The 27,842-nt window shown below is 52.3% G+C and overlaps 1 protein-coding gene and 1 long non-coding RNA gene across 13 annotated transcripts in view; one reads left to right on the top strand and one right to left on the bottom strand.

Annotated features, from left to right (window-relative positions):
* Positions 1-5,325, bottom strand: part of FOXP4 (forkhead box P4) — a 54,355-nt gene extending 49,030 nt beyond the window's left edge. For 4 of the 11 annotated variants that reach the window (XM_063724778.1, XM_063724781.1, XM_009241855.4 and 1 more), the window contains exon 1: positions 4,844-4,998. The gene's annotated coding sequence lies outside the window, so the exon portion shown is untranslated. Of the gene's footprint in view, positions 1-4,843 lie in introns of all 11 variants that reach the window. The other 7 variants (XM_002816867.6, XM_009241858.4, XM_009241859.4 and 4 more) reach the window with 4 other exon arrangements.
* Positions 5,326-5,388: 63 nt separating this feature from the next.
* Positions 5,389-27,787, top strand: LOC100937564 (uncharacterized). Of its 2 annotated transcripts, XR_010140210.1 has the most exons (3): positions 5,389-5,700; positions 10,048-10,181; positions 27,457-27,787. It is a non-coding gene; the product is annotated as an uncharacterized LOC100937564 (long non-coding RNA). The 2 variants fall into 2 exon arrangements; XR_010140209.1 differs by lacking the exon at positions 10,048-10,181.
* Positions 27,788-27,842: the final 55 nt, after the last annotated feature.

The following is a 27,842-nucleotide window of genomic DNA, read 5'->3' as shown; positions in this document are numbered from 1 at the left end:
CCTGCCTACCTTGAACAAATGCCGGATGGTCTCTATTCTACATACTGTTAGTCTGAGGAAAACCCACCATGTCACCCCACTTTCCATTTACATGGTAGCCTGGGTCACAGACCATCAGAACTGCAGCAGGAAAGGAAACACCATTTACCTCTATCTTGCACTATCAACTGGCTCCACCCACCATCAGGCCTGGCTGTGGAGGCTCCAGTTGGCAAGAGGATGGGGCCCAGGGAGGTGGGCAGAGCAGCTGGGATTCAGGGAACAGGCGGCTGTATGGCTACCATCCAGACGGGAGAGAAGGAAGGTGCAGGGCTGTGCCAGAGGGACAGCCGGGAAAATACCTTGGTCTCAGGAGGGATCCTGGGACCAGGATCAAGGCAACGAGGGCATTCGCCAGGCCCAGGCCTGCCCAGCCCGGGCGACACACCACAGCAACAGTGACTCCACGGTCCAACACCTGCGGCCCTGTCCAGATGTGTACCTTTTGTGCCAGGAGCTCTTGTTTTCTAGCTCAGGCAGGTGTGCCCTGCGTCCAGGCTCTGCAAGGGCCCAGGAGCAACATCTCACAAGACCACAGCATCCGAAGTGGCAGAATTCGGAGGAAAGAGGGTTCCCGCTGTGATCCTGGCTTGGTGGAACTGGCAGCGGACTGAAGGTGTGTATTTCCACAGAGAATCCTGGGAGGCAACGCTGAAGGGAGCCAATAACTTCAGGCTCAAGGGGAGTTTCCTTTTGCTTCTCTGAGATGATCCATTCAGTGATAGGTCCCAAACTGGTCTGAGACTTGCTGCCAAAATCTTCCATAAGGACGTGCAGGCTAGGGTTTCCAAACCCTAGAAGTCTCCCTTTCTGGAGAGAGGGGTTATCAGTCATTCTTCCTCCCCTGCATTCTGGGGAATTCTCTCTCCCATGTATGTGTGTCTCACAAGAAACTTAGGAGTGCCTGGGGAATGCTCCAGGGTTGTGTGCAGATGGAAACACCAGATTCTGCACCTACAGTCCCCCTCCCCACTTAAAGGGAAAAGAGAAAGAATTCACACTAGAAGGCAGGCGGCCTAGTCCAAGCTTATGGAGGAGGGAGGGAGGAGTGGCAGCTCCTCTCATCCCTTCCTTTCTCCCTTCACCACAGCACAAGCTCAAGCCCTACTGGTTATACTGGGAGTCGAGGGCCCCATATTTTAGTTCCAGCTCTGCTAGCATGTAGCTGTGTAACCTTGGACAAGTTGCCTCTTCTCTCTGGACTTCATTTTCCCAACCCATACAATGAAGATTAATACTTCAGTATTTCCATATTCAACCAACATGTGGCCTGGCAGTGCTAGTAAATTAATAATAAAAGCCATCCCTTGATCAGTACTGCCATGCACCCGGCACCGTGCTAGGTACTTGACATCTGCTCTCTCATCCAACTCCCAAACGGAATCTCTAAGGTGGGTATTATGACCTACTTTACAATGTAAGAAAATTGAGGTTCGAAGAGCTTAATTAAGTTCTCCAGAGTCTCATCTCTAATGCTGAGTTCCAAAGCCTTTTCCACTCTGACACATGTTCTGCCCTGGGGAGGCCTCAGTTCCTTGCTCTGGGTTCCAGAGTTCTGGAACCAAATCTGAGGAGGTCATTCCAGCCAAAGGAGCCTCAGAGTCCCGTCAAAAATAGTACCTGCCCTGCCTTGGTCTGGGGAAGCTGGAGCGTGGTAAGATCTGCGAGAAGGGAAACTGTGAGGAGTTTCTTGGATGGAAGAAATTATTATTTCACACAGTTTAGGCTATTCAAAAAGTGAAGACATTGTGCCTGCTTAGGATGGGACTGGGGGGCTTGCACTGTGGCTGGAGAGACAAGAAACCGCCAAGGCAGTGGGGTAGGAAGGGTTAAGATGCAGGGAAGGCTTCTTGGGGAGACGACCCTTCCCTCCCCTTGCACCTCACACCTCTCCTCTGAAACAGACACCCTGTTCCCATTCTTCTCCCCCCCCCCCACCATGTGATATCTTATCTGTCTCTCCTACCCCAACAATCTGAGGTCCAGAGAGCAGGCCCCAGCCTTCATTGCTTGGGTACCCCAGTACTCAGCCTCGGACCTGCCCAGGCAGAGTAGGGGCTCAGCAAACATTTGGGGGAATTACTGGATCAAAAGCAAGCCTTCCTCTTCCAGTCCCTCTGCTTCCCTCCCACCAAGGAAGAGGTATGTTTGGGGTAGGGGCCCAGCAGGATATGCACATTCCTGGCAAGAAGGGACCTACCTGCCTACAGCCAGAAAGGAAGTTTTCAGCTCTAAAGGGAGAGGAAGGGCGCTGGGGGCGTCTAGGTGTGAGGAAGATCCCTACACAGAAAGGGACAGGAGCAAGTCCCTTTGCAAGTGGGACCCTTTGCAAGTGCTCTGGCCCTGGCATTCTCCAGCACTGGGGTCAGGTCTTTCTCTCCCCAGGGCTCAGGGGTTCCTCAACTCTGTAACCCCTGGGAAACCTGTCCAGGACAGGGAGAAAGACAGAAAACCCCACCCAGGCGCCCAGCCCTTGGTGCCAGGAGAGAAGGCTCCCATGGTCTCCCAAACTTAGTAGCAAGGCTGGAGCCAGGATAAAGTGGGTCCTGAGGGTCCCGCAGGAGACATTCAGTGCTCACCCTGGCCCTGGGTGTGGAGGCTGAGAGGGGGCAACCACAAAACCACCTCTTCCCCGTGCCACCTTGCCCCACTGACTAGAGTGTGAGTGACTCCCCCAACTCACAGTTTTCTGAGGGTTTCAGATCGAAAGGGCACCATGGGAGCCAACAAGCTGTCTAGGTACCAAGAGCAGAGCCCCAGTATCCTCCCTCCAGCCACCAGGTAACAGAGCCCCAAAACCCCGAGGCAAAAGTTTCTCAAGTTTAAAAAAAAAAAAAAAAAAAAGGCCTTCAGACTTCCCCACAGCGGTTTTCCGCGGGGGCGGGCAGAGGTTTTCTGAGGCCGTGGCTCCCCTTCAGGCGGCTGGGTCCACTGGGCCCGGCCTTCGGCCCCTGCAACCTACCAGCTGGTTCGCAGCAGGGCGGGGGGTGGGTAGGGGGAGAGCTCAAAATGCCCGGTGCCCGCAGGGCATGGCGGTCAGGGGGCCGTTCAGCCCTGGTTCTCTGTGGAAAGTGAGCTTCTGGGTTCGACGGTGGGACCGGCACAGACCTTCCCGCAGCTACAGGCCATACGACAACCCCGCTGCTCTTTCTTTCTGCGGGCACTCGGGCCAGTCCTAACAATTGCCCTTCAAGCTGTGTGTGCTGCCCTAACCCTCAATCCCAGACCCGAAACAGTGCGTGCTGGGACGAATCTAGGCGGGTCTCCGAAACCGGGGTGAAGATGCTGAAGTTCAGGTAAAAACCCGCATTGGCCAAAATGCTCCCGGGCTTTCTCGGGAGTCACCCGAATGGCAACTTCAGACTCGGGTTTGCTTCTCCGGACTCCCCACCCCTGTTCCCGGCTCCAGGCGCCGCGGTCAACCTGCGGGGAGACTAGGCGTTGGGGTGCCAGACACGCGGTGATCTCCAGACGCCCGAAACGCCAGGCGCCGAGTGAGCGAGGAAACCAGCCGGGAGGGGGCTGGCCAGGGAAGCCGGGGAGCAAAGGAAAGAGCGGGGCGCGCTCTGGGCTCAGGGTTCCCATACCCTTTCCCCCTAACCTAGGATCGGGGTGGGACGCAGGTGTGTTCACGAGATCGCCCCAGTTGGGGGGGCACAGGGAATCCGCCGCCGTCTGGGCCTGTCTCAAAATCCGCATTCCGCGAAATTACCCGGTCCTTTACGGGGGCGGCCGGGACCCCAGGTCGCATTCTAGCGCCACTGACTCTGCTCTGACGCAGCCCAAGAAGTTTGTTTGGCGTGGATGAGGAGCCCGAGGCTGAAGCGCCGCCGGTCAGAGAGGTGCTGGGGTTGTCCAGGGCAGATACCAGACTCCTCAGTTGGGGCGAGGGGGTCCTGCTCGGTCACTCCGGGCTCCTTTCCTGGTGGCCTCCGGGCCCCCGTGGCCGCCCTCTCTTCTCCCCTTACGTGGTGAAGCGGGAGCTCTCTCCACAGCGGGTGAGTAGAGGTGTCAGCCCGATCGTTTCCCCACCCTCCACCTCCGGCGCACAAATCACAGGGGCCATTTCCAGACGCTCTCAAGTCCCCAAGAAGTTTTCCGCTCTATCCCCGAGCTGACTGAGCGATGGGAAAGGGGCTGACTGGCCCTGGCAATTCCGAGGTGCGACCTCAGCAAGACAAGTCCCCTCTTCACCAGAGACGACACGGCGGGTAGGACCGCGATCCCCCGCTCTCTTGCCCCCACTTTCATCTGCCTCCGGCGCGTCCTGGGGAGTCCAGTACCGACTAGAGTTGGGGGGAGCTACTTCCCTTCCCAGCTCTGGAAAGTCTGGGCCGGGAAGTATTCTTTGTCTGACTCGGGGCGGGGAGGGGGTCGCGCCCCCGTACACCCCATTCCCAGCGGCCCGGCAGGGAGGGGGCGGGGCCCAGATTCTTGGGGAAGGGCGGGCCTCGGTGGCCTCTCCGGCCGCCCCCCTCCCCGCCTCGGCCTCCGGCTGCCCCCACTCCCGCCGCGCCACAGCCCCCACCTGTTCCCGAGGCAGCTCCGGCCCGCGGGGGCCCGGGCCAGGGGCGGAATGTCGCGGCTGCGCGGGGTCAGTGCGCCACGGCCGGCCCTGGCTGGAACAAAGTGCGCCGGCCCGGGCCCGGCTCCTCCCGGCGCCCGGCGCCCAGCGCGTCTCGGGCGGGCAGTTTGCAAACACAAAGTGAGCCAGCGAGCGGGCGAGAGAGTGCGCGAGCGAGGGAGTTGGTCTGGTCGCCCGCCCAGCCCCCACCCGCGTCCCTGGGCCCGGCCCGCCACCTACCTGTCCCGCCCGGCCGCTCCGTGCGGGCTCCGGCCCGTCAGCCCGCGCGGGGCATGGGGCTCGCTCCGGTCGCAGCCCGGGCCCGCCGCCGCCCGCCGGGGCTGCCCTTCCGCGCCGCCCCGCGCCGCGCAGCTCCCGGGCGTCCTCCCAGCGCGCCGCGCCGACCGCCGCGCGCCTCAACCCCGCCGGGGCATCGCACTTTGTGGGCTGCTTGGCTCGCTCCGGCTCCGCTCCTCCTTCCCGGTCCTTCCGCGACGCTCGTCAGCTCGCTCCGGCTCCCGGGCTCCCGGACCCCGGCGTCCCCGCCCCCGGCCCAGCCCTGGTTCCGGCCCGGGCTCCTCCCCGCCGCGCCGCCGCCGCCTGCGCCGCGCCCTCCTCGCGGGCTGGGGGCTCCGTCCCGGCCGCCGGCCGCACTGTCCGGTCCGCAGGGGCGGCGGGCTCCGGACTCCGAGGGGCTGCGACTGAGCCTGGGCTGCGAGTGGCTGCGAGCGGGCGGCGCGCGGGCGGGGCGGGAGGGGGCGGGGGAGGAGGAGAGTGGAGAGGGAAGGAGGGAGCGCGCGGAGAGCGAGGGAGGAGGGAGCGAGAGAGCAAGCGGCGGAGGGAGGGGAGACCAACTTCTAGTGCTACCATAATTCGCCTAAAGCAGGTGCAGCAACTTTCACCCCGCCTGGCAGCCCGCTGAGAGCGAGAGAAGACCACGTGCACCAAACTTTAGGGGAGGAAAAATGGGAACGTGGGAAGACGTGGGGCGGCAGATCTGAAAAAGATGGTAGGTGGAGGGACCCCAGGGATTCACCCTGGCCTCGGACTAATCCTATGGCGCGCTTGCAAACCCGGCCATCCCCTGGAGTCTGGAGGTACGGCCAAGTCCTGCTCCCACACGGTTCACTGGTTCCCGGCGGGCTGCGCTCGGCGCGGGGAGTGGCCGGGGGCCCAGAGACGGAGCCAGTGTCAGGCCCCGGCCCTGCCTGGCCTCCCTCCTGCTCCCCACTGCGTGGGGGCTGAGGGTGGGCTTTATGAGCCGAGGGTAGAGGGTGGGGAGGCCCCTTCAGGGCTTTGTGAACGGTCACCCCCGGGCGCGCACTGCCTCCCTCTGCAGAAAGGGAATTTCCCATAAAGTGCTCTGCGAACCAGTGAAGAAGAGGCCCAAGGCCAGAGCCATGCGGGCAAAGTGAAGTGCAAAGTTGAGGCAATTATCCGGACAAATTAGATTGTAAACAAAACCCCGCGTCTCTGAACATCGCTTTTGCCCAGGGGAACTGGAGGGATTGTGGTGGTGGCGGCGATGGTGTGTTTAGGTTGGGAGGGGGAGGTCTGGGTGAGGAAATGCCCACGGCCCAAGGGGGAGGGCTGTGTTGGTAGCAGACGCACCACTCAGAGTCCCGTGGAAATCTGAATACCCGTCCCCCTCCCCGCCCCACACACGCCGGAAACATCTCCCATCTGTCTGCGTGTGTTGGGGGTGGGGAGAAGTGAAGGAGGCCTCAGGGGTCCTCATGAAGTACCCCAACCCAGCTCAGTGATGCCGGGTCCCCATGACCAAGGGAGGATCCTGTTGTGGGATCAGGACAGGAAGACAATGGCTCTTGAAGCCTCTCCTGGCCCTAAATCCTCAGGCAGGTGGACAAGGGGCCGGCATAGTATGTGAGCCCCTGTGGAGTGGGAGCTGGAAGCCTGAGGGGTGGGGGCGGAGCTGCAAGGATTGATGCTTAGTTGCCTGGGGGGAGGGGATTTCTTGGCCCTTCCAGTGGTCCTTGAAAGGGGACCTCAGAGAGGAGGCACCCTCTTGGGTTGTTTTTCATCACTTCTGTCCCTTTTCTGCAATGTTAGTGACACCTGCACAGGTCCACATTTTATGTATTTGCCCTGTTGGGCAAGTGTGACAGGCATACTTAGGTCCTGCTGGAGCGTTTTAGATTTCTAGGTGTGAAATTGTGCAGGGAAGACTCTAAGTGCCATTTATGTGGCTATCTCGGTGTCCTTTCCAGTGTGGCAACTGAGATAACCATAGCCGTAAGAATAAAATAACAGCTAACATCTGAGTCGTACCACCCACCAGCCATTTAATCTTCACAGTAACCCCAGGAGGGAGATATTTCTATTATCTCCATTTTATAGAAGAGGAAACTGAGGCACAAAGAGATCAAGTCACTTGCCCGGGCTTACACAGCTGCTGGTCAGTGATGAGCCAGATTCCAACTAGAGCCACTTCAGTGAGGACAAAAAAGAAGCTCATGGTAGTCTCTGAAACGACACTGCCTGCTTGTGGGTTAGCTGAGGGGAAGGATATTCTGGGAGAAAGAAAGCCCTTGGTAGTACTGTCTGATTTACCTTCTGTCGAGGGCCAGCTCTGGTGGAAATCATGGTGTGTGGACAGCCCTAGGCCAAGCCTAGAGTGGCAAGTCCTTGTGTCAGACCAGCTGGGCCGGTGACTATGTCCTCAGTTCTCCTTCCTATCCTTCTTGCAGCAAAGGCTGAGGGTGGGGTGAGAACTAGGGGCTTTGGAGACAAAAGAGAGAATTTCTGTAGTTGTTTATTGAATGAGGTGACCTCCGAGGGGCTTCTCCAGCCCTTTTCTGGCTGGTTTACTGAATGTTTTTCCCATCCCCTTCCTGCAGCAGCCCTTGTACCTCACACATGGGCTCACTTGCCCAGAGGGATTGCCCTGGGAAATGCTTCGCTTTCGGTTCAATTTACCCCTCATCTCCAGGGCAGTTCAGTTCCCAGCTCCCTGTGAGCTACAGTGGGGGCTCAAGGCATCAAAAGACCCTGTCTTGTCTTCACCTAAAGGGCATTTTAGTGAGGAAGACAAAGCCTCCCCAAAGAAAGATACAGAACAAATGCCCCCCAATCAAAGAAGCCAGTCCAAAGCCCTTCTTCCTGGTGCAAGAGCTTCGTTAAGAAGGTTAGAAAGAGTAGCCGTTGGCTCCAAAGTGGGAGTGACTGGGAGCAGGCAGGAGGGTCCTCTTTCTGTCCTTGTTCCTTCACAGGACTCAGGGCAGGTGCAGGTGCTTTGGCGGTGGCCGGAACCAAGGCTCATGGCTTGGCCCCTCCAGGGGGGCCATAGTTAAGAGCACAGGGGCTAGAGTCAGGCAGCCTTGGGTTGAACTTCAGCCTCTGTCACTTAACCGGTGTGTGACCGAGGCAAGTTACATGATGTTTGAGTCTCAGTTAACTCACTCATCACCTCACTCATCAATTGGGAGGTTGGGAGGCCTCCTTGGGTGGTTGGGAGGGAGGATGGGCAAAACTTGTAGCCTGGTAATGTGTTCCTCACATGCTTTCCATAATTACTTATTTTCCTTTTGATGAGCTCCAGGGTCCTCACTTACAATGACGAATGCTGACCTCACAAAACTGCAAATCATGAGTTGCCACTTATTAAATGCTTGCCAGGCAGTCGAATAACGTGCTGTTCAGCTGATCACTCCAGCAATGGTGACTCTTCTCCAGGTGAAGCTAAGCGAGGTCAGATGACTTGCGCGGTTCACATAGCTAGGAAGTAGTGTGGTGAGGTCTTGCTCCCAGGTCTCCTGCTCTGAAGCAGATGCCCTTTCCCAAGGTCAGCCGCCACCCTATCGTGGAGGTGAAGTGGGCTGATGGATGAGCTTGTTCCTAGCAGCAGGCTTGATAGGAGTAGGTTGGGGTGGTAGTGGTGTGTACATCTAGAAACATTTGCTTCATTCCCATGGTCCCAACAAACCTAAGCCCAGATATTTTATGTTTCTTTTATTATTATTATTATTATTGAGACAGAGTCTCACTCTGTTGCCCAGGCTGGAGTGCAATCTCGGCTCACTGCAACCTCTGCCTTCTGAGTTGAAGCAATTCTCCTGCCTCAGCCTCCCGAGTAGCTGGGACTACAGGCTCATGCCACCATGCCCTGCTAATTTTTGTATTTTTAGTAGAGATGGGGTTTTGCCATATTGGCCAGGCTGGTCTCGAACTCCTGACCTTAAGTGATCTGCCCGCCTTGGCCTCCCAAAGTACTGGGATTACAGGCATGAGCCACTACACCTGGCCAAAAACTATTTTTTAGTTATTGAGGAATAAAACTTTATCAGCATAGGCCGGGTGTGGTGGCTTATGCCTGTAATCCCAGCACTTTGGGAGGCCGAGGCAGGTGGGTGGATTACCTGAGGTTGGGAGTTTGAGACCAGCCTGACCAACATGGAGAAACCCCATCTCTACTAAAAATACAAAATTAGCCAGGTGTGGTAGCACATGCCTGTAATCCCAGCTGCTCAGGGGGCTGAGGCAGGAGAATTGCTTGAACCTGGGAGGCGGAGGTTGCAGTGAGCTGAGATCGTGCCATTGCACTCTAGCCTGGGCAACAAGAGCGAAACTCTGTCTCAAAAAACAAAACAAAAAACAAAAATAAAACCCACTTTATCAGCATAATACAGTAACTCCACTCCACTCCACTCCTAAGTATATGCCGATAAAAATGCATATGTACATATGTTCACCAAAAGGCATACCAGAATGCTATGCCATCTATTTGCATGTGCTCACTATTCACAACAGCCGTCAACAATGGAATAGGTGACTAAACCACGGTCTTCTCATCCGTGGGCTAGTCCTTGGCAATGAGAATGAGCAAACCATTGCCACGTGCAACAACATGGAGGAATCTCACAAATATAACGTTAAGCATAAAAGCCAGACACAAAAGAAAACACAGTTTGATTCCATTGATAGGAAATTCAAAACCCAATCCAATGAATTGATGGCATTAGGAGCATGGCTGTTTTAGGTGGAGGTGTGATGGAGGGGCATGAGGGGATTTCTGGGGGTCTTTTTGAATTTGGGAGTTGGTTACATGCATGTGTTCACTTTGTAAACATTAATTGAGCTATAAATTTTATGCTTAAAAGTGAAAAATGTAAAAATCATTGCGAATATAGGCCTTTCCGTGACTCTCCTTCTTTCCCATTCTCCATCCTTCCCTTGTGGTTTCCTGAAGTTGGCCTTCCCAAGTAAGTTTTGTACGCTTACTCCTTTGGTATTGCTTGGGTATCTCAAAATTTTCTTTTGTTTTAGTTATTTATTTTTATTCACTTTTGGGGCATAGTAAAGTATCAAGCAATTAAAATTTTAAATGAAAGGTAGCCTGTTCCTTGTTTTTACTTGTGTTTTGCTGAACTTCATGCTGCCGAGATGAATGTCTACATGTTTGTTGCATGTGTTGTGTTTGTCTCTAGGTCACTTACTTAAGAGGCCGCTGGAGAGGATTCTACCATATCGGTGTGTGCCATCTTGTTTTGTTACCCAGCCTCCCACTGATGGGACAGTTCGATTGTAGTGGATGTTTGGGTATTATGGTCTCCTTGCTGTGGTAGGCTTCCTTCTGTGTGCCTCTCCTTCCCCCCTGTGCTTCTTCTACTCCGGAATATTTTCCCTTTCCCATCTCCCCACTGTTCCTCCATTCCCTGCTTCCCAATCTTTCTGACTGGGAAAGACCTAGGATCTGTGCCAATTGGAGGTGAGGGAGGGATAGGAGAGGGACAGCCTTTTCCTTTTCCACAAAGGCTTCTCTTCCCCAAGATCAATGATGATTTAAAGAAAGAAATATTTCATTAGGGGTTGACATCTTAATGAACCGTGCCAGGAACCTTCAAGGCACTCTCTCTAGGCTTCCTCGGTTTTAAGCGGGGCTCCTACCTCTGGGGGAGGCTTATCAGTTTACCATATTGCCCCAAGTAGATGACCATCGTAGTGTGGGTAGCTGTGCCAAGGGCTGTGGAGGAGAGGGCCCCCAGGACTAGGGTGAGGCTGGCTTGTCCCTCTAGGTGCCAGGCTGACCGGGTGCCTGGGCCCTTGGAGATATTTGCAGTTCTTTTTGGGACTTTTAGGGAGTCAGAGGCTCAGGCCTTGTCCAAAAGGTGGTGGGCATGGGACTTTGGGCCGATTGGTGGAAAATCAGTCATTAAAGATCAGGAAATAAACGATAGCTTGACAAGCAGTGAGCAATTTTCCACTAATTGGAACACAGCATCTTTAGGTCAAATGAGATCCCTACATGGAGGGATTTCTGTACAGGAAGAGAGCAGGACACACAGGGAGGGGCCAAGAGAGCAGACTCAGTGCCTTATCCCTCCCCCATGTACCCCACCCACGGGGGTGGGAATGGGGTGGAGGATGCATGAGGGTAGCAGAAGCCCCAGGAGTGGGCACAGAGAAAAGAATTCCTTTTTCCTTCATTTAGTTCTTCCTCATCTTTTTTTTTTTTTTTTTGGACACGGAGCTTCCACTCTGTTGCCCAGGCTGGAGTGCAGTGGTGCAATCACAGCTCACTGTGATCAACCTCCTGGGCTCAAGTGATCCTCCCACCTCAGCCTTCCGATTAACTGTGACCACAACAGGTGTGAGCTACCACGCCCGGGTAGAGAAGGGGTCTCTGTCGCGCAAGTTCGTCTCAAACTCCTGGACTCATAATTCTCCTGCCTCAGCCTCCCAAAGTGCTGGGATTGCAGGTGCAAGCCACCTCGTCCGGCCCTTCCTTATTTTTTAAGAGCTATCCCACATTTTCCATCCACTTGAAGACTTTTGGATTTAAGTCTCAATTCTGTCACTTTTCTAGCCCCAAATCCTGAAACAAGGGGCTTAACCTCGGTTTATGCAACCGCAAGATGGGAAGAAAGATGAGAGTCTGGCAGAGCGGTTGTGAGGACAAGTATGGCTCATGTAGGATTCTTCTCAGTTTAGGCATTGGATAGACTATTGCTACTGTTATTCTTTCTTGATTAATCCAGCCCACTTCTGCCTCTTTCCAGGTGCTCTTTAGCACTCCCATGTCATTAATGTTAGGATGTGTTGTTAGCTAACTTATTTAATAAGCTCCCAGTAACTTTTAACAAACCCTATTGTTTGTTAACTGTTTAGCCATTTTATGCCTCATTTCTCCAACTAGATAATAAACTCCTTAGTTTAGGGACCCACAATTTCAGTCATTTGGGGATTTCTCATTGCATCCAGCTTAATTTCTTTTGCAAGGTAGCTGCACAGTACATGCATATTGATTTGATTATGATTTGATACTTTAGAGCAAAGTTTAAGAAACAAAAAATAGCCTAACATTTTAGGGCAAGTTGGTGTCCTGCAGGTATCAGCTGCATGTTGTAGGACATATGTAATAACTGTGTCTTCAGTGATTGCAAGGAAAGAGCTAGTTAGGGTCAAGGGGGAAACTTGGGTAGAAAATGGGACAAGGAAGACTCTCATTCCCTCACAGCCACCCCCTTCTCTCAGAGGGCTGTGCTCCCCATTCTTCTCATCTCTCCTTTGGCTCCCTTTCTGCTTGTTGACTTAGGATGTCTTCAGAACTCTGTTCTTAGCAGAGGATGCATTCCTTCCCCATGTAACCTGGAAGACCTGGGGCTTAGAGTCTCAGCTGCTGGCACTGGAGGGTGAGGTGGGATATGAAGGAGGAAAGTTAAAGCCCAGGTAGACTTACATTGAAAATAGCTGCTACCTGTTGAGCATCGACTGTTCACCAGGCACTTTTAATATATATCTCTGATTCCCACAACAGTCCTATTTTTTTTAAGAGAAAGCAGTGCTCCAAATGTCAGAGGCAATGAATGTAGAGTAGAAATAAGGCAAGATAAGAGTCTTTATACATCCCTTATTGTGTGTGGCATCTGGCTGGGTCCATGGAGTGGGGCTCACACACTTCCTCATCCTTGTAATTCTATGCCAGGCCTGGGCCCCCGGCCCCACCTCCTTCCTGGTTCTCCTGCACCCCCTCTTCTTTCTGGTCTTCACCATGTCCCCCAGGGTCTTCTCTCCTCCAGTCCCCTCTGCTCTTGACCCATGGCTCTCCAGCCCCCAGGACCCTTCTCAAGGTTGTTAGGAAGGAAGTCCAGGGACTTCCAGCAGGAAGTCCCTGGAGCCAGGCAGCTGAAGGCAAACTGAAGCTGGGTCTTGCTTAAAGAAGAACCACCCATGCATCAGACACTGTGCTAAGCACGCTCCACACATGACCTCATTTCACCTCCCAACAGTCCTCTAAGATGATGCAACAGATACTTGTTGGTGCCCTGTCTGGTGTACTGTGACTTTTCACCCCTAAGGCTTCCAATCACTAGTGCCTGCCTTTCCTAGCCTAAGGGTTTCCTTTGGGCATTAGAGCCCACTTTTCCACTGTGTGGGAGACCAGAAGTGCCAGGAAACTAACACTTCCTGGGGGAGCCCTCCACCCATAACTGATGGGAATTGGTATATAAATACCCCTACTCCCTCACTCCCCTTGTGGGATAACTCCGAGTCATGTGTGCCATGCATACTCCCAGGGTTTCCTCTGTGGGACTGAGCCCATCCTGTAGCTGACTTGGTAACATATACTTTGTTGCCTCCTTTCCTTGTCTTACTTCCCCACTTTTCTACTGGTATTTCCTTCACCTCCTAAATCAACCATTTGCAATGGAATAGTGTCTCAGGGGCTGCTTCTGTGGGAACCCAGCCTAAATCAGGTTGATACTATTATTATCTTCATTCTATAAATGACAAGACTAAAGCTCAGAAAGGTTGAAATTCATACACGGTTCCACAATTATGTAAGTACAGCACCTGCCTTCATACCCTGGCTTGTTACACACCAGAGTGATCACCTCATTGCTCTAGTATACGGCTTCTTGAGGGCCCTTTCTCTCTCAAGAAGACTGGTTCAAGGCAATTCCCCTTGGCCTCCTGCCTTGAGAGGTAGGAGGTGGGGAGCAGGGTGGGTCAGGGGTACACTGGGAGTATTTCCAGCCCACCTAGCCCCCATCTCCCTGTGGGACACTGGCCAGCAGTCATAGCCAGTCTCTGGATTGCAGGCAGAAAGAGAAGCAGAGAACACCTACAGGGCTGGAGATATGATGAATCCAAAGAAGTGAAAGCCACCTGGAGTGCTGGAAAAGAAGAGGACTGAATCAGGGGGGTACAAGGAGAGGGCAGGCTCTGGGCTGAGGAATCTTTCTGAGCACTTGCAGTACACAGCAGCTCCTGCAAAAACAGAAGGAATGAGATGAGAGACAGGAAAGGATTTATTTTTTTCTGTTTTATTTTAGAGTCAGGATCTCACTTTGACACCCAGGCTAGAGTGCAGTGACATGACCATAGCTCGCTGCAGCCTCGAATTCCTGGGCTCAAGAGATCCTCCTGCCTTAGCCTCTGAGTAGCTGGGACTACAGAAGGATTTCTTGATGTTAGAGTTTGCTCAGCCAGGGAATGTGGAAAGTCCCCTGCTGAGAACCTTTGGACCAGACAAGAAATTGGCCTGCCTCTTTTATGAGAGTGGAGGTGGGCCCCTTGGGACAGGAAAGACCTGATCCCTCCAGAGACAAAAGTTACCTGGTGAGAACACCTTCATGTTTTCTATTTGTTTGGTTTTCATGACACCTTTGTCTTAGTTTAGGTTCTCCCTGAAGCAGACTCTGACAGTGATTCGAGCATAAGTGGTTTATTTGGGAGGTGGTCCCAGAAATACCAGTGGGGGAGCAGGGCAGGGAGAATGAAGGGAAGGCAGCCAATAAAGGGAGTGTTATCCCACTGTCAGCAAGAGGAGTGGAGTCCCACTGGGGACTTGAGCATGCGTAACACACACCGCACACAAGCCAGCCCACGGACGCAGGCCTTAGGATACTCATCCACCAACTTCCCCTTCATCATGGGCTGTGTCCTCCTTCTAGGCGCATTCACTCTCCAGCACTTCCAGCTTGCTCTGGGCTGGAGCCAAGGGTGTTTCCACTGCCAGGAAAAAACCCTCAGGCAAAGAGCAGGTGTTGGCAGTAAGCAGGCTTCTACCTTTAGAGGCGAACACTGAGAGAGATGGGCAGGGCGCCAGTGCCTGCCACACTCTGCCCTTCTGTTCTCCTGCTTAACTTTTCCTTCTCATGAGTCTTTGTGGGCTCATCTCATCTCCCACTGTCCTGTCTGGAGCACTGGGCGTTGCCCCACTCTCCTTGTCGTCTGTGCTCTCGGACAAGCCCATCTACTCTCATGGTTTTACCTACCACTTTTGAGATGGTGGTTCCCACTACTATCCTGTGCGGGATCTGGATCCCATGCGCATGTTTGTGGGCCTCCAGGGATGGCACACTCAACATGTCCCCAGCCCAAGCCATCTTCTATATCCATAACATGCTCCACCTCTGCATTTTCTCCCCGTTGGTGGCACCATAATCTACCCAGTCACTCTAGAAACTAGAATCATCCCTTGGTTCTCTTTATCCCTTCCTCTTCACATCCAGTCACCAAGTCCTGTGGCTTCCAAGGCATTTCTCAGAGTCATTCCCTCCTCTTTACCTCCACTTCCCCTACTATTGGTCAGGGCAGGACCCTCATCATCTCCCATCTGGAGTATTCCAATAGCCTCCTAGCTGGCCTCCCCACTTCCAGCCTTATCCTCTTCTGGAGCCTCCCTTCAGTGCATCCTCCACAGTGGTGAAAAAGTTCTATCTAACATGCCAGCCCAGGCCGGGTGTGGTAGCTCATGCCTGTAATCTCAGCACTTTGGGAGGCTGAGGCAGACGGATTGCTTGAGGCCAGGAGTTCAAGACCAGCCTGGACGACATGGCAAAACCCCATCTTTAATAAAAATTAAATAAATAAAATTCTAGCCTGAACTTGTCATGCCCTGCTTAAGATGCATTCAAAATTCAAGCACCTTGGCTGGGTGCACAGGGTACAATGTATCCTTTCTTGAACTTCTGGTTCTATCCCTGGCCACTCCCAGCTCTGCCACCTGGGACTTGTGTCATGTACTATGCTCTTCCATGTAGCTAGGCTTCCTCTCAGACTGTGTCCTCTGTTTGGGATATCTTTTCTCCCATATGCTTTCACTGCTAAGACCCAGCTCAGATGGCACCTCTTCTTGGAAGTCTTCCCTGAATGCCCCAGGCTGGATTAGACAGTCTTCTTTTGTGCTCTTGTATCAGTGCAAACATCAGAAAATCCACTTCAGATGGGCTTAAATAACAATGAAAATTGACTGACTCTTGTACCTGAAAGTCAAGGGAGCAGAACTCGCTGCAGATGATGTGTGATCCAGGGGCTTAAAACAATGCCCTTGGGTGCTCCCATTGCTTAACTCTGCCTTTTCCTGGGTGGGCTTTATTCTTGGAGTCCTTGGAGGGAGTCCCATCAGCTTCAGACTCACATCCAGCCCACTTCAGTCCAGTGAATTGTTCAAGCCAACACTTAGCTTATTTGGACTTGACTAGGGATTGACTTGCCCTTCTCCAAACCCATCAAAATGGCCAAGGGCTTACAGTGTTCTACTTCAGGGGTTGGTGGATGATGGCCAAATCCTGCTTACCACTTGTTTCTGGAAATAAAGTTGTATTGGAGCACAGTCATACTCATTTGCTTATGTATCATCTGTGGCTGTTTTTGTGTGACAGGGGCAGAGTTGGGCAGTGGAGGCAAAGACCAGCAAACTTTTGTTGTATTTTAACCTCTGCAGGCTATGAGGCAAAATCGAGAATATGATGCAGGGATTTACATAACAAGAGAGAAAACAAATTTCCACAAAACTTTTATTGATGAAATTAGAATGACAATAATAATTGAGTCCTTTTTTTGTACTACAGGTCTACTAATAAAAATAATGAAATTTGGGGAAAGGGGATAACATTTTGCTTGGTTGGGGTTCAAAGTTAATGCTCCCTATTATCAAATCGACCACCAATGTTCATCTGTGAAAACCACTTAGCTAACAGACCATACAAAACCAGGCAGGATTTTGTCTGTGAGCCACAGTTTGCAGACTCCTGAATTAAATCAAAGCATTACAGAGCTAAGGGAAGGGACAGTGGGAAGCTGATGCTGGAGATGATACTGACCCCATAGGTCTGTGGGAGGCATCTTATAAGGTATTTCTTTATAAGGCAAGTTCATGTCCATTGAGCTCCTTAATCCTGACAACAATTCCATGAGGGTAGGCAGGGCAAGGATGGTTGTACACTCTTCAGAGAGGAGACTGAGGCTCAGAGAGAAGTGGCTTGTCTGAAGTTTCATAGCAAAGCCTCTCTGGGACACCTTTGAGGACGTTAAGACATGGGCCTTGGAACATGTGCTTTGTTGAGTAATTGAACAATTATGGTGTCTCCTGGTTGGAAGACAGGCTGAGCCTGCAGAGGGACAGGCTGATCTGAACATGGCCTGGAAGGCTAAGTTTCCAGCTGGCTCTGTGACATCCAGTGGTCTCCAGGAATGGGGCTGGTTAGCATGGTGCCTAGGAACCCAGTGTGGCTTCAAGACTCTCTGAACATAGGCCTGTCTCCCTATGCAGGACTGGGGATAGCAGCGTAGCAGCTAGAAAGAAATCGGGGCTGGGCATGGTGGCTCACACCTGTAATCCCAGCACTTTGGGAGGCCAAGGCAGGATGATTGGTTGAGACCAGCCTGGGCAACATAACGAGACCCCTTCTCTCTCTTTTGTTTTTTTTTGAGATGGAGTCTCTCTATGTCGCCCAGGCTGGAGTTCAATGGCGCGATCATGGCTCACTGCAACCTCCACCTCCCAGGCTCAAGCGATTCTCCTACTTCAGCCTTCCCAGTAGCTAGGATTACAGGCACCCACCATCATGCCCGGCTAATTTTTGTATTTTTGTAGAGACAGGTGTTTTGTAGAGATAGGTGTTTCATGTTCGCCAGGCTGGTCTTGAACTCCTTACCTCGGGTGATCCACCTGCTTCGGCTTCCCAAAGTGCTGGGATTACGGGTGTGAGCCACCATGCCTGGCCATGAGACCCCTTCTCTACAAAAAATACAGTAATTAGCCAGGCATGATGGCGTGTGCTTATAGTCCCAGATACTCAGGTGGCTGAGGTAGGAAAATAATTTGAGCTCAGGAGGCGGAGATTGTTGTGAACCAAGATCTCACTACTGCATTTCAGCCTGGGCAACAGAGCAAGACTCTGTCTCAAAAAATAAACAAAAAAATAGAAATCAGACTTCAGGCAATAATGGCCAGCCCCAAAAACAAAGATTTTGACCCTCTATCTCACTGCCTGCAGCCTTCAATGCCTGGCCTCATCTGGGTCCCTGAGGAGCAAGCCTGCATCTTGTGTCCTGTGGGCAGGCTGTGGGCAGCCCTCCTCCAGGTTTACCTCGCCTCAGGTAGGGCTGCCCAAGGTCAGGGAGGGTGGGTGGAGGCAATCAGATGTGAAGGACAGATGCTGAGTTCCTTTCCAGGATGATGATTTGTAGATACTGAGCATGTGTGTTCTGGTACATACAAACACACACACAGACGCTTCACACATTCCCTGTCTCACACACATTTTCACACTCCCATAGTCACCTCCATCTTCACTACCACCATCTCATACTCACATACATGCACAGTCTCGTGGTTTCTCACTTTTTTTTTTTTTTTTTTTTTGAGATGGAGTCTGGCTCTGTCGCCCAGGCTGGAGTGCAGTGGTACGATCTCAGCTCACTGCAACCTCTCCCTCCCTGGTTCCGGCAATTCTCCTGCCTCAGCCTCCCAAGTAGCTGGGATTACAACCATGCACCACCATGACCAGCTAATTTTTGTACTTTTTTAGTAGAGACGGGGTTTCACCATGTTGGCCAGGCTGGTCTTGAACTCCTGACCTCAGGTGATCTGCCCGCCTTGGCCTCCCAAAGTGCTAGGATTACAGGTGTGAGCCACTGCGTCAGCTGGCTTCTCACATTTTTTCATGCACTCTCAAGCTCGCACAACATATTCATATGCACAACATGTTCATACATACCTCTGTTAGTTTCCTGGGACTGCCACAACAAAGTATCACACACTGGGTACCTTAAAACCACAGGAATTTATTGTATCACAGTTTTGGAGGCCAGAAGTCCAAAAGCAAGGTTCCTTCTGAGACTTGTGGGGAAGGGCCTTTCCTTGCCTTTGCTGGCTTCTGGTAGCCCCAGGTATTCTTTGGTTTGGAGGTGCATCACTCCAGCCTCTGCCTCCATCTGTCTCTGTGTCTTCACATGGACATCTTATAAGGACACTAGTCATAATGCATGAGGGCCACTCTATTCCAGCAGGGACTCATCCTAACTGATTACATCTGCAATGATACTGGTTCCAAATAAAATCATATTCGGAGGTTCTGGGGTTAGGACTTCAATATATCTTTTTTGGGGAGGAGCACAATTCAACCCAAAATACCACCTACAGCCATAAAATCTCACATACATAGGCCATACTGCCATAGTGACACAGATATAAACACACATTCCCGTAGTCACAAAAATCACACACTCCCACATACACTTTCAGGATCAGACACTCCCATGGTCCCCCCACATGCACGCATACACACACATGGCGAGGTCATCACATACGCACTTCTTTAGTTTCCCAGTCTTACATACAGCCCTACACACCCCCTACAGTCACACCCCTTCGCATACCCTCCTGCCCCCGCCTCACTCCCAGAGGCCACCCTGCGGAGGTCACGCTCAGAGACCCGGCACATTTGCAGCCTCGCACTTGGCTCATACATCTCACATCCTCTCCCACCCACACAGTCTCTCCCCTCTGACTCCTCCGCCCAGCTCACCAGTTCCCCCACCAACCCTCATGGCGAGGAGGAAACAGACTGGCTCTGTCCCACTCCAGCGGGGGCACCAGGTGGCTCCCTCCTTGTCCTCTGGAATCTGGTGCCCCCACAAGCCTGCTTTTCAGGCTCCCATGCTTCCCTCTCAGGGGCAGACAGACAGACAGACACATCCACACACTGTCATGCTCACACACGCACCCCTCCGGCAGCCCCACGGCAGCAGTCTGTTCCTCATTATGGGCCAATGCGCCTGTTTACTCACCCAGCTGGAGATGGTTAGAGAGTGATAAATAATGAAAGAGAAAACAGGCTTTTCCCCTCTGTGGCTTCTATTTATGTAACATGTGTCACTGTGCATTCACAGAGTTTGTTTCGGAGCTGGTTGCAGGAAATAGTTTATTTTTTCCGGACGGTGGCTTAAGGGGTGGGGAGGTGGGGAGCAGGGTTTGGGTTTCTGATCTCACGCCCATAGGAGTTTCGGAATCTGGCTCCCAGAGTTCTCTTCCCCTGGTGCCTCCTCTCCTCGCCTCCCCTGACATCCCCGGGGTGGGCATCATGGCTAGAGGCTGCCTCAGAACCAGATTCTCCCACTCCACCTATTTGGAATGGGCTGGGGTGGTTGGGAGCCCCTCCCAGCTGCCTCTGAAACCTCCCAGACAGATGGGCTTGTTTTAAGAGCCAGACAACTTGAGGCTGGGACTCCCAGAGAGGAGGCAGTTGGACAGGGTCTTCCTAGGTAGCCTGCACCTGTTGTTGGGGGAGGATGCAAAAGGATTAATTCTATAAAATAAGAAAAAAAAAGATCCATACCTCATGTTCACTTAGCACTTTCATCCCCGTGGTCTCTCTGAGGCCTCACAACTTTTAATGGCTGCTTCCCAGGTGAGAGAACTGGAGGAGGGCTTGCCGTGGTCTGTGCAACTGGCTGATGAGGAGCCAGAACTTCACACTCAGGCCTCTGAGTCCAGAAGAGCCTCACACACGCTGCCTCCTCCTCCCAAGGGTGCCTCCCTTGGTAAAGTTCTGGTCGCCTTCACTCATTCTAAGGTGGATGGGAGTAGTTATAAGGGTGTGGGGGTTGGAATTTGGGGAATAGTGAGTCATCAGAGGTCTGAGAAGTGTCCCCTTCTCCACCCTTTCCTAAACACTAAGGTGAGCCTCCTTTGGGTGACAAGCCAGGGAAGGAAGAAGCAACAGAAGGCTGCCCTGCTCCCCAACCCCCAGTGTGGGGAGGCTTTTGGGAAGCTGGAAGGGCACCTGCCCCCACCTGAGCCTGTCTTTTTGAATGCCAGGGTAGGGAGACAATGTCTTTGTTTGACATGGAGCCCCGGTTGTATCCCAGGCCACCTGCTGGGGGGACCCAGAGGTTCCGACCTTGGAGGAATATAGCATCCACTATGGAAAATGGGCCCAGAAGCCCCCAACTCCTGCAGACTGTGGGGGATGAATATATACAGGTGCCATGGGATTAAGGTGCAGGGCAGAATCCTGCCCAGTGACCTCGGGGTTCTTGCAGGGAACATCCCACAGGAATCTCCTGGCTGGGGGGTGAAGCAGCCACCTTCCCAAGACAACGACTTTAAACACGGTCTGAAAAACAAGAGCACATATGGGCCAAGGGCAAAAGAGAAAAAGTGCTAAGGGGTGGTTTTCAAATTTAGTGGGTATCAGATTCACAGGGGAGCTTATTAAATGCGGATCCCTGGGATCGTTTCCCGGCGTTGATTCAGCAGGTCGGGGGGAGGCCAGGAATCAGCATGGTTAGCAAGTTCCTGAGAGTTCTCGGACTGGTGGTTTCCCAAAGACTGGGAGACAACAGTGCCCTATGTGGGCCCTGGAGGCAACCCCCATACCCAACGCACGAAGATGAGATGCAAGCATCATGGTTAGGTCGGGAGGGAATTTGACTTCCCCCAAAGAGTGAGAATGATTTGGTTAGAGAATGATAAGATTTATTTGGTCCGAAGGAAGGGAGGGAGGAAGAGAGGAAGGAAAATAGAATTTACCAATACCTATATGTGCCAAGCTGTTACATGACGCTTTTCGTTTTGCTTTGTGCTTTTGTTTTTCAGAGACAGGGTCTTGCTATGTGGCCCAGGCTGGAGTGCAGTGGCACAATCAAATCATAGCGCACTGCAGCCTCGAATTCCTGGGCTCAAGCGATTCTCCTGCCTCAGCCTTCCGAGTAGCTGGGACTACAGGTGCATGCCACCATGCCTGGCTGTTACACGACATTTTTACCTGGCTGCTTTGACTTTTTGACATTCATATCCATTTTTGGAACCTAAAACGCTGTCAACATTCTATTTCTTATTACCAAGTAATGCTCATACAGACATACCCGCCACAGCCCGAGTCAAAACTTTGTGTCAGCTGGGATGTTGTGCACACCTTGGAGCATCTACCACATGCCAGGCATTGTGCTTTGCACGTACCGCTTTGTTTTTTACTGCACCGCAACACTGACAGGCAATACTATTCCCATTTTACTGATGCGGACAGCAAGGGTCAGAGAGGTTTAGTGACTTGCCTAAGGCCACCCGGCTACGTCAACCCTGGGAACAGGAAGAGCTGGTGCTTTTGTTTTTTTACTGATCCAGGGAGAGGCCCTATTGGGGAGGTAGACCGACTGAATCCAGATCCTGCTTTATAGCCCCCTCTCCAGGACTCCCTCCCTCCCACTCTGGAATGGAGAGGTGGATGGAGAGGCACCCTCTCTGCCACTCACTCAACCCCTCTGCCTTTGGGACCCTATGGACTCTCACACAGCCCACCCAGCTTGCACCCTGAGCTCTCTCCCAAGAAGCTGAGCACCTGGGGTCTCAGGCACTCCCTTCCAATTCAGTCCCTGGAGCGCTTATGGCTCTGAGGGAGTCCCCGGAGAGGGGGCCGAAAGAGGTGGGGGAGCTTAAGGAGCACCTTTCCTGGGCTTCCAGGAGCCTCTTACATCCCTATCCCCTTGGCAGAATGGGTGTGTCACAACTGGAGGGTGGGTAGGTGTATGGGGACGGCAGAACTGGCCAGACCTATGGTCCCAGATGTTTGTTCAGGCTGCGGGCTGAGCCTGATTTCAGATGTAGGGACTCACAGCAGCTTCATGGGGGTCCTGCCCAGATCCCCACATGGACACTCACTTGCTCACTTGCACACACGCGTGCCCTCCTGCGACTCCCCTCCACACAGAGTTCCACTTGTGAAAACCCAGACAAAGCTCCAGACTAATGTCCCTGTGGACAGTGACATGAATGGTTAAAATCATCCTCAACCCCAGGTGCTCTGCACACGCTGACTCTAAACTTCACATTGATCCTGCAAGGATGCTTTTCCTGATTACCTCCCCCTACCCACCACACATCTTATAGATGAGAAAAATGGGCTTCAGAAAAGCCAAGTGACCGGTCTGAGGCCACACAGCGACTCCATGGCAGAGCGGGGACAGGGGTCCGTCTGTTGCGGAGCTCACCCGCGTCCCTCTCACCAGGCTGCTTTTCCCGTCTGGCTCTCAGGACCCAGCAGGTGTTCAGCACGTCCACTGATGAATGTGTATGTCTGTGTTTTCTTTCACACACAGTGCAGGCTCCAGCTGCCCCTCTCTCCAAACCCACTCTGAGCTGTGATCTCCCTGCAGTCTCAGAAACTTGCAGACCGCTTGGCTTCCTCTACAGCCAGAACTAGCGCCAGCCTGAATTCCCTGGGCTCCAGCCTCAGTTTCCCCTGAGTTTCTCAGGCCTGCACACCTGAGCAAGTTCCTCCCTGCTTTGAGCAGACCCACAGCACTGGTTGGGCTCCTGCTCCAGGCCTGACCCCCACTGTGGAAGCCTCTGGGGTCCAGCCACCTCCATTCTCCTCTCTTCTTCCGAAACGTCAGGCCTGGCACTGCCCCCGCTCAGCCCCCTCTCCCTACAGCCCCCTGGGAGCCCAGGCTTTGCTTGAGGGCAGCGAGTGAAGCCGGCTGTAACAGAGAAACCTCAGGCTCCTCTTTAGAAGTCCCCGGAGGAGGCAGATCTGAGGAAAGGCTGCCGAGAAGGCGCCTGCAGCAATGTCAGCTTGAGAACAACCCAGCTGACAGGATGCTGAGCGGGGATTAAGGTCGGGATCAGGGAAGCCGGGGAAATGAAGGCAAGTTCCCTGCTCCCCTTGCTGCCACCGCTGCCGCTGCGGCTGGGTTTGTCTTCTTGTTTGTTCTGGCTCTGGGAAAGTGGGCGGGGAGGGAAATGGGCAGGGGTGAGGTGGGGAGGTGGAGGGAAGGACAGTGGGGAGGTGGAGAAGGGCTGGTATGGGGGTGGAGGGAGGTGGAGGGAAGAGAAAGTCAGGCCTCCTCTGGGTCTTGGGGCTCAGCCAGGGATGGGGCAGAGGCACAGATGGCCCTTACCTGGGACCCTTCCCCTATACCTGTCCCTATAGCCGGTCCGCCAGCCAGTGGAGCAGCCAGTCGCCCCCCGACCCCCACCCCGGAACCCTCCCTCATGTCCTGAGTGGGGTGGCAGAACCAGTGAGAACAGAATTGACCTTGCCCTGAGAGGCTCCCAGATCAATGAAGCAGATGCAGTCTAACTCCAGAGAGGAGGTGAGCCTGTTTCCACCTGTCTACACATGCAAGATCCCCTGTTCTGGGGAAAGACCATTACCCCAACCTTCCTCATCATTGGCATGTCACAAGAGTCCAACCAAATGGGCTACTGATTTCCAGGTCATCCAGTGCACCACAATTCCAGTGAAACCGCATATCCTTGCATTGCCATTGGTGTGGTAGTGAAGAACGTGGCTTCTGGTTTCAGACTGCACAGGGTCACCTTTTGGCTCTGCCACTGATTTGCTATGTCACATTGGGCAAGCTGGCTAACTTTCTATGCCTCAGTGGGATAAAATCATAGCACCTCCTTATAAACTTGTCAGGAAGATGGAGTGGACACGTGCGAAGTGCTTGGCATAGGGCCTGCCATGGAGGACAGAGGACATACGCCATAGGGTAGCTTTATTTATTATTGGGGCAGAGTACAGGAATAAGTGTGGCAATTTGAAGTGACTTGGCTGAAAGCTTCCTGGGGGAAGGGGTGTGGAAATCTGATTTTGGAGGCAGAGACTGGGCAGGGGTAGAGAAGTGAATTGGGGGTATGGAACAGAGCTCCCATTTGCCACGTGAGTGAGTTAAGGATGTATCTGGTGAGAGGCAGAGAGGATGCATTTTCTAGGAGTCCCCATCCCAGCCAGGCTTTCTCCAAAGTTCCCACTTTAACTAGGGGTAACTCTTCCAGCCCTGCCAAGGGCAGGCCAGTGGTGCCAAGACCATGAAAAGATGCAGTTTTTCATGGTGACCTTCCCAGAATGGAGTCTATTCCAGAAACCCTAGCCATTCAGGGAGACTCCACTCGTACCTGGGTTTTCTGGACCTGGCAAGGGAAGAAACAGGCACAGAGAGTACAAACCTGAAGGCAGATCGTCCCTGGGGTTGGGTTCCAGCTCTGTGACTGATCATCTATGTGCCTTGGAGCCAGTCAATTAGCCTCTCTGGACCTTAGCTGCCAGGTCTGTGAAATGAGATAGTAATATGTACCTTAGAGTTGTAATGATGAGTAGTTACTCCATAACTATCCACTGTTGATATTCAGCTTAGCAAAGAGTTGCTGAGGTCCAGCCAGCTACTGGGGCCCTAATGAATGAGAGACCCTTTCCTAGCCCTCGAGTAGCTGGTGGCCTGTATATGAGTCCAAATATGATGCTGAAGGCAGTGATGCTACCTTAAAGGTCCACCTGGGAACCAAAGAGAAGGAGTTCCTGGCATCCACGTCCCAGGCTTCAGGGCCTGCTCCCCTGGCCCACCCTGCAGCCCTGCTTGGGTGTCCCTATCTCTGGACACCCTGGCCAGCAGGCTGGGGGTGGGGAGAGTGTTGTGGGGGGAGGGGAATGACAGCCTAGGATGGGGTTCTGGGGTTCTGGTAATTGGGGAAAAGCTCTGCTGGGTCTGATTTCTGGGGGAAAGCCTGGGGCAAGGAGGCCCAGTCCCTGCAGAAGTGTGTGAGGAACACCTTATTGGGGATTTTATCTCTAGGGGCCTGGTTCTAGAATTTTAAAAACACCTTTTCTTTTCTTTTTGTTCTGTTAATAAAAGTTATGTATATTTATTGTTTAAAAAAATGGAAAATACAGGCCAGGCATGGTGGCTCATGCCTGTAATCCCAGCACTTTGGGAGGCTGAGGTGCGTGGATCACGAGGTCAGGAGTTCAAAACTAGCCTGGCCAAGATGGTGAAACCCCATCTCTGCTAAAGCTACAAAAATTAGCCAGGCGCTGTGGCAGGTGCTTGTAATTCCAGCTACTTGGAAGGCTGAGCATGAGAATCGCTTGAACCTGGGCGGCAGAGGTTGCAGTGAGCCAAGATCCAGCCACTGCACTCCAGCCTAGGTGACAGAGTGAGAATCCATCTCAAAAAAAAAAAAGGAACATACAGAAAAGCATAAAAAAGGAAATAAAGATCAGCCATAATCTTCCCACCCAGAGATAACGATGGTACGACTTTAGTGTATCTCCTAGTTTTCTTTAAGCTGACTCTCATACACACATTTACACACACTCACATGGACACACACATTCACACACACACATATTCACAAATATACACTCACACGCACTCACACATTTACATACACATATATGTAACTTTTTGTTACATATTTGATGTACACATGTCTTTAAAAGTTTAGAAACAAGATCATGGAATCATGAATACATCACCATTTTGTCAACTAATATTTTTATTAAATAAAATATTGATAACTTTTCCCCCAGGTCATTACATATTCTTCTCCAACATAATTTAAAATGACTGTATAGTGCTCTGTCTTTGGGCATAAGGCATATAATTTTATCAGTCATCACCTGTTGGTCATCCATCCATTTCTAGATTTTTGCTATTTTAAATAACACTGAGGTGAACATCCTTGCAGAGAAATCTTCGAGGGGGTCGCTAACTTTCCAATTGTCTATTCATGTCCGTCTACTCCCAGCTTCGATTTTGAGCCTTTCTAGGCAGGATCTGTGTCTGGTTTGTTGTGACCCCAAAGTCTAGCTTGGCTGCTGGTTCACTGTAGGCATCCAATAATGGTTGAATTGAGTTGCTTTTCTAGAGCATGTGCCTTGGGCTGAGGAATTGGGAAGGTGGGCTGATGAGGAAAGAGCCTACCTTTCCTGCTAGAACACTCAGGGGTCCCCAGTGCCTCTATGCTGGACCTGCTAACTTCTCCTAGGAAAACACCTTCCCAAGCACAGAGCCACTGGCCATTCCCAGAGGCTCACTGAATGGCCCTCCTGTATCTCTTGTCTTCCCAGGCAAACTGAACCTTGCCTGGACCCTCCCTCTTCATCCCCTACCCCCCCATCTCTGACTCTTTTGAGTTCTTTTGTTGTGTTTTCAAGCTGAAGGCCCAGCAGACAGAGCCCTCTCACCTGCCCATGTCTGCTGGAGCAATGTTGCGGCAGCTCCCAGCTCCCCATGCAGTGGCCTCCTCCATGGCCCCCACTTTTGACAGCACAGCCCGCTTGGCTCCTGAGAAGTGCCCACGTGGCACACCTCACCCCTGCCCCTGCTCTGCCTGCCACCTCTCATGGCACCGAAGGAGCCTTTGTCTCTTCCTCATGGGGGCTCTCAGCAGAAGCTGACGTTCTGACTGAAGCAGATTTGTAGAATCATGGATTTTGAAGTGGGGACCCAGGTCCCAGTGTTTCAGTGGGTCTTTAAAAAAGAGAGAAAGAGAGAGAGAGATGGAGAGAGAGAGAGGGAAAGTGAGCAAGAGCACGAGAAGTAAGAGAGGCAAAAGCTGAGAGGTAAAACTTACTAACTTAATTTCCCTTCACCAGTATCCACACTTCCAACCTCCTGGAATTTCTTCTCTTCTTTTCAATTTTTAATCTCTTCTTTTTCTCTCTTTTCTCTCCCTCTTCCCCCTTTTCACTCCTTTCCTTCTCCTCTTTCTCTGTCTCTCTCTCAGTTCTGACACGAACACCCCCCCACCCTCCTGTCCTCCTCTCCCCTCCTCTCCCCTTCTTTTTTAAGTTTTTTTTTTTCTTTTAACTTTCAAGGTCATTCCGGACTCCTGATGCCGCCAGTCCCGCGGTGAGACGTGAGCGCCATTGGCGTCCGTAGCCTCTGTTTCCGTGGCAACCTAGTAACCATTAATTTTCAATTAAAGGAGACAAAAAGCTCGATGACAGCTCCAGGTCTGCTGAAGATGTCAAGAATCTGTATTAATATACAGCAAGAGAGCATAATTGTGTGTCCATCTTCCAGAGCAGCGAAAAATGGAGGGATAATTACCAGCTCGAAAGCCACTCTGTAATTTAGTTCTTACTGTCACCACAGCCCTACACATTAGCATAAATTAAAAGCAGAGTTTATTGTTATCAAAGTGCATTGATATCGCCAGACCTGCTTTCTTCCTTTTAACTGTTTGTTGTGGGTGAGTGAC

The sequence above is a fragment of the Pongo abelii genome, chromosome 5, assembly GCF_028885655.2.
Source record: "Pongo abelii isolate AG06213 chromosome 5, NHGRI_mPonAbe1-v2.0_pri, whole genome shotgun sequence".
Taxonomy (NCBI): Eukaryota; Metazoa; Chordata; class Mammalia; order Primates; family Hominidae; genus Pongo; species Pongo abelii.
The sequence above is the reverse complement of the archived record's forward strand: the minus strand, read 5'-3'. Positions and strand labels throughout refer to the sequence as shown.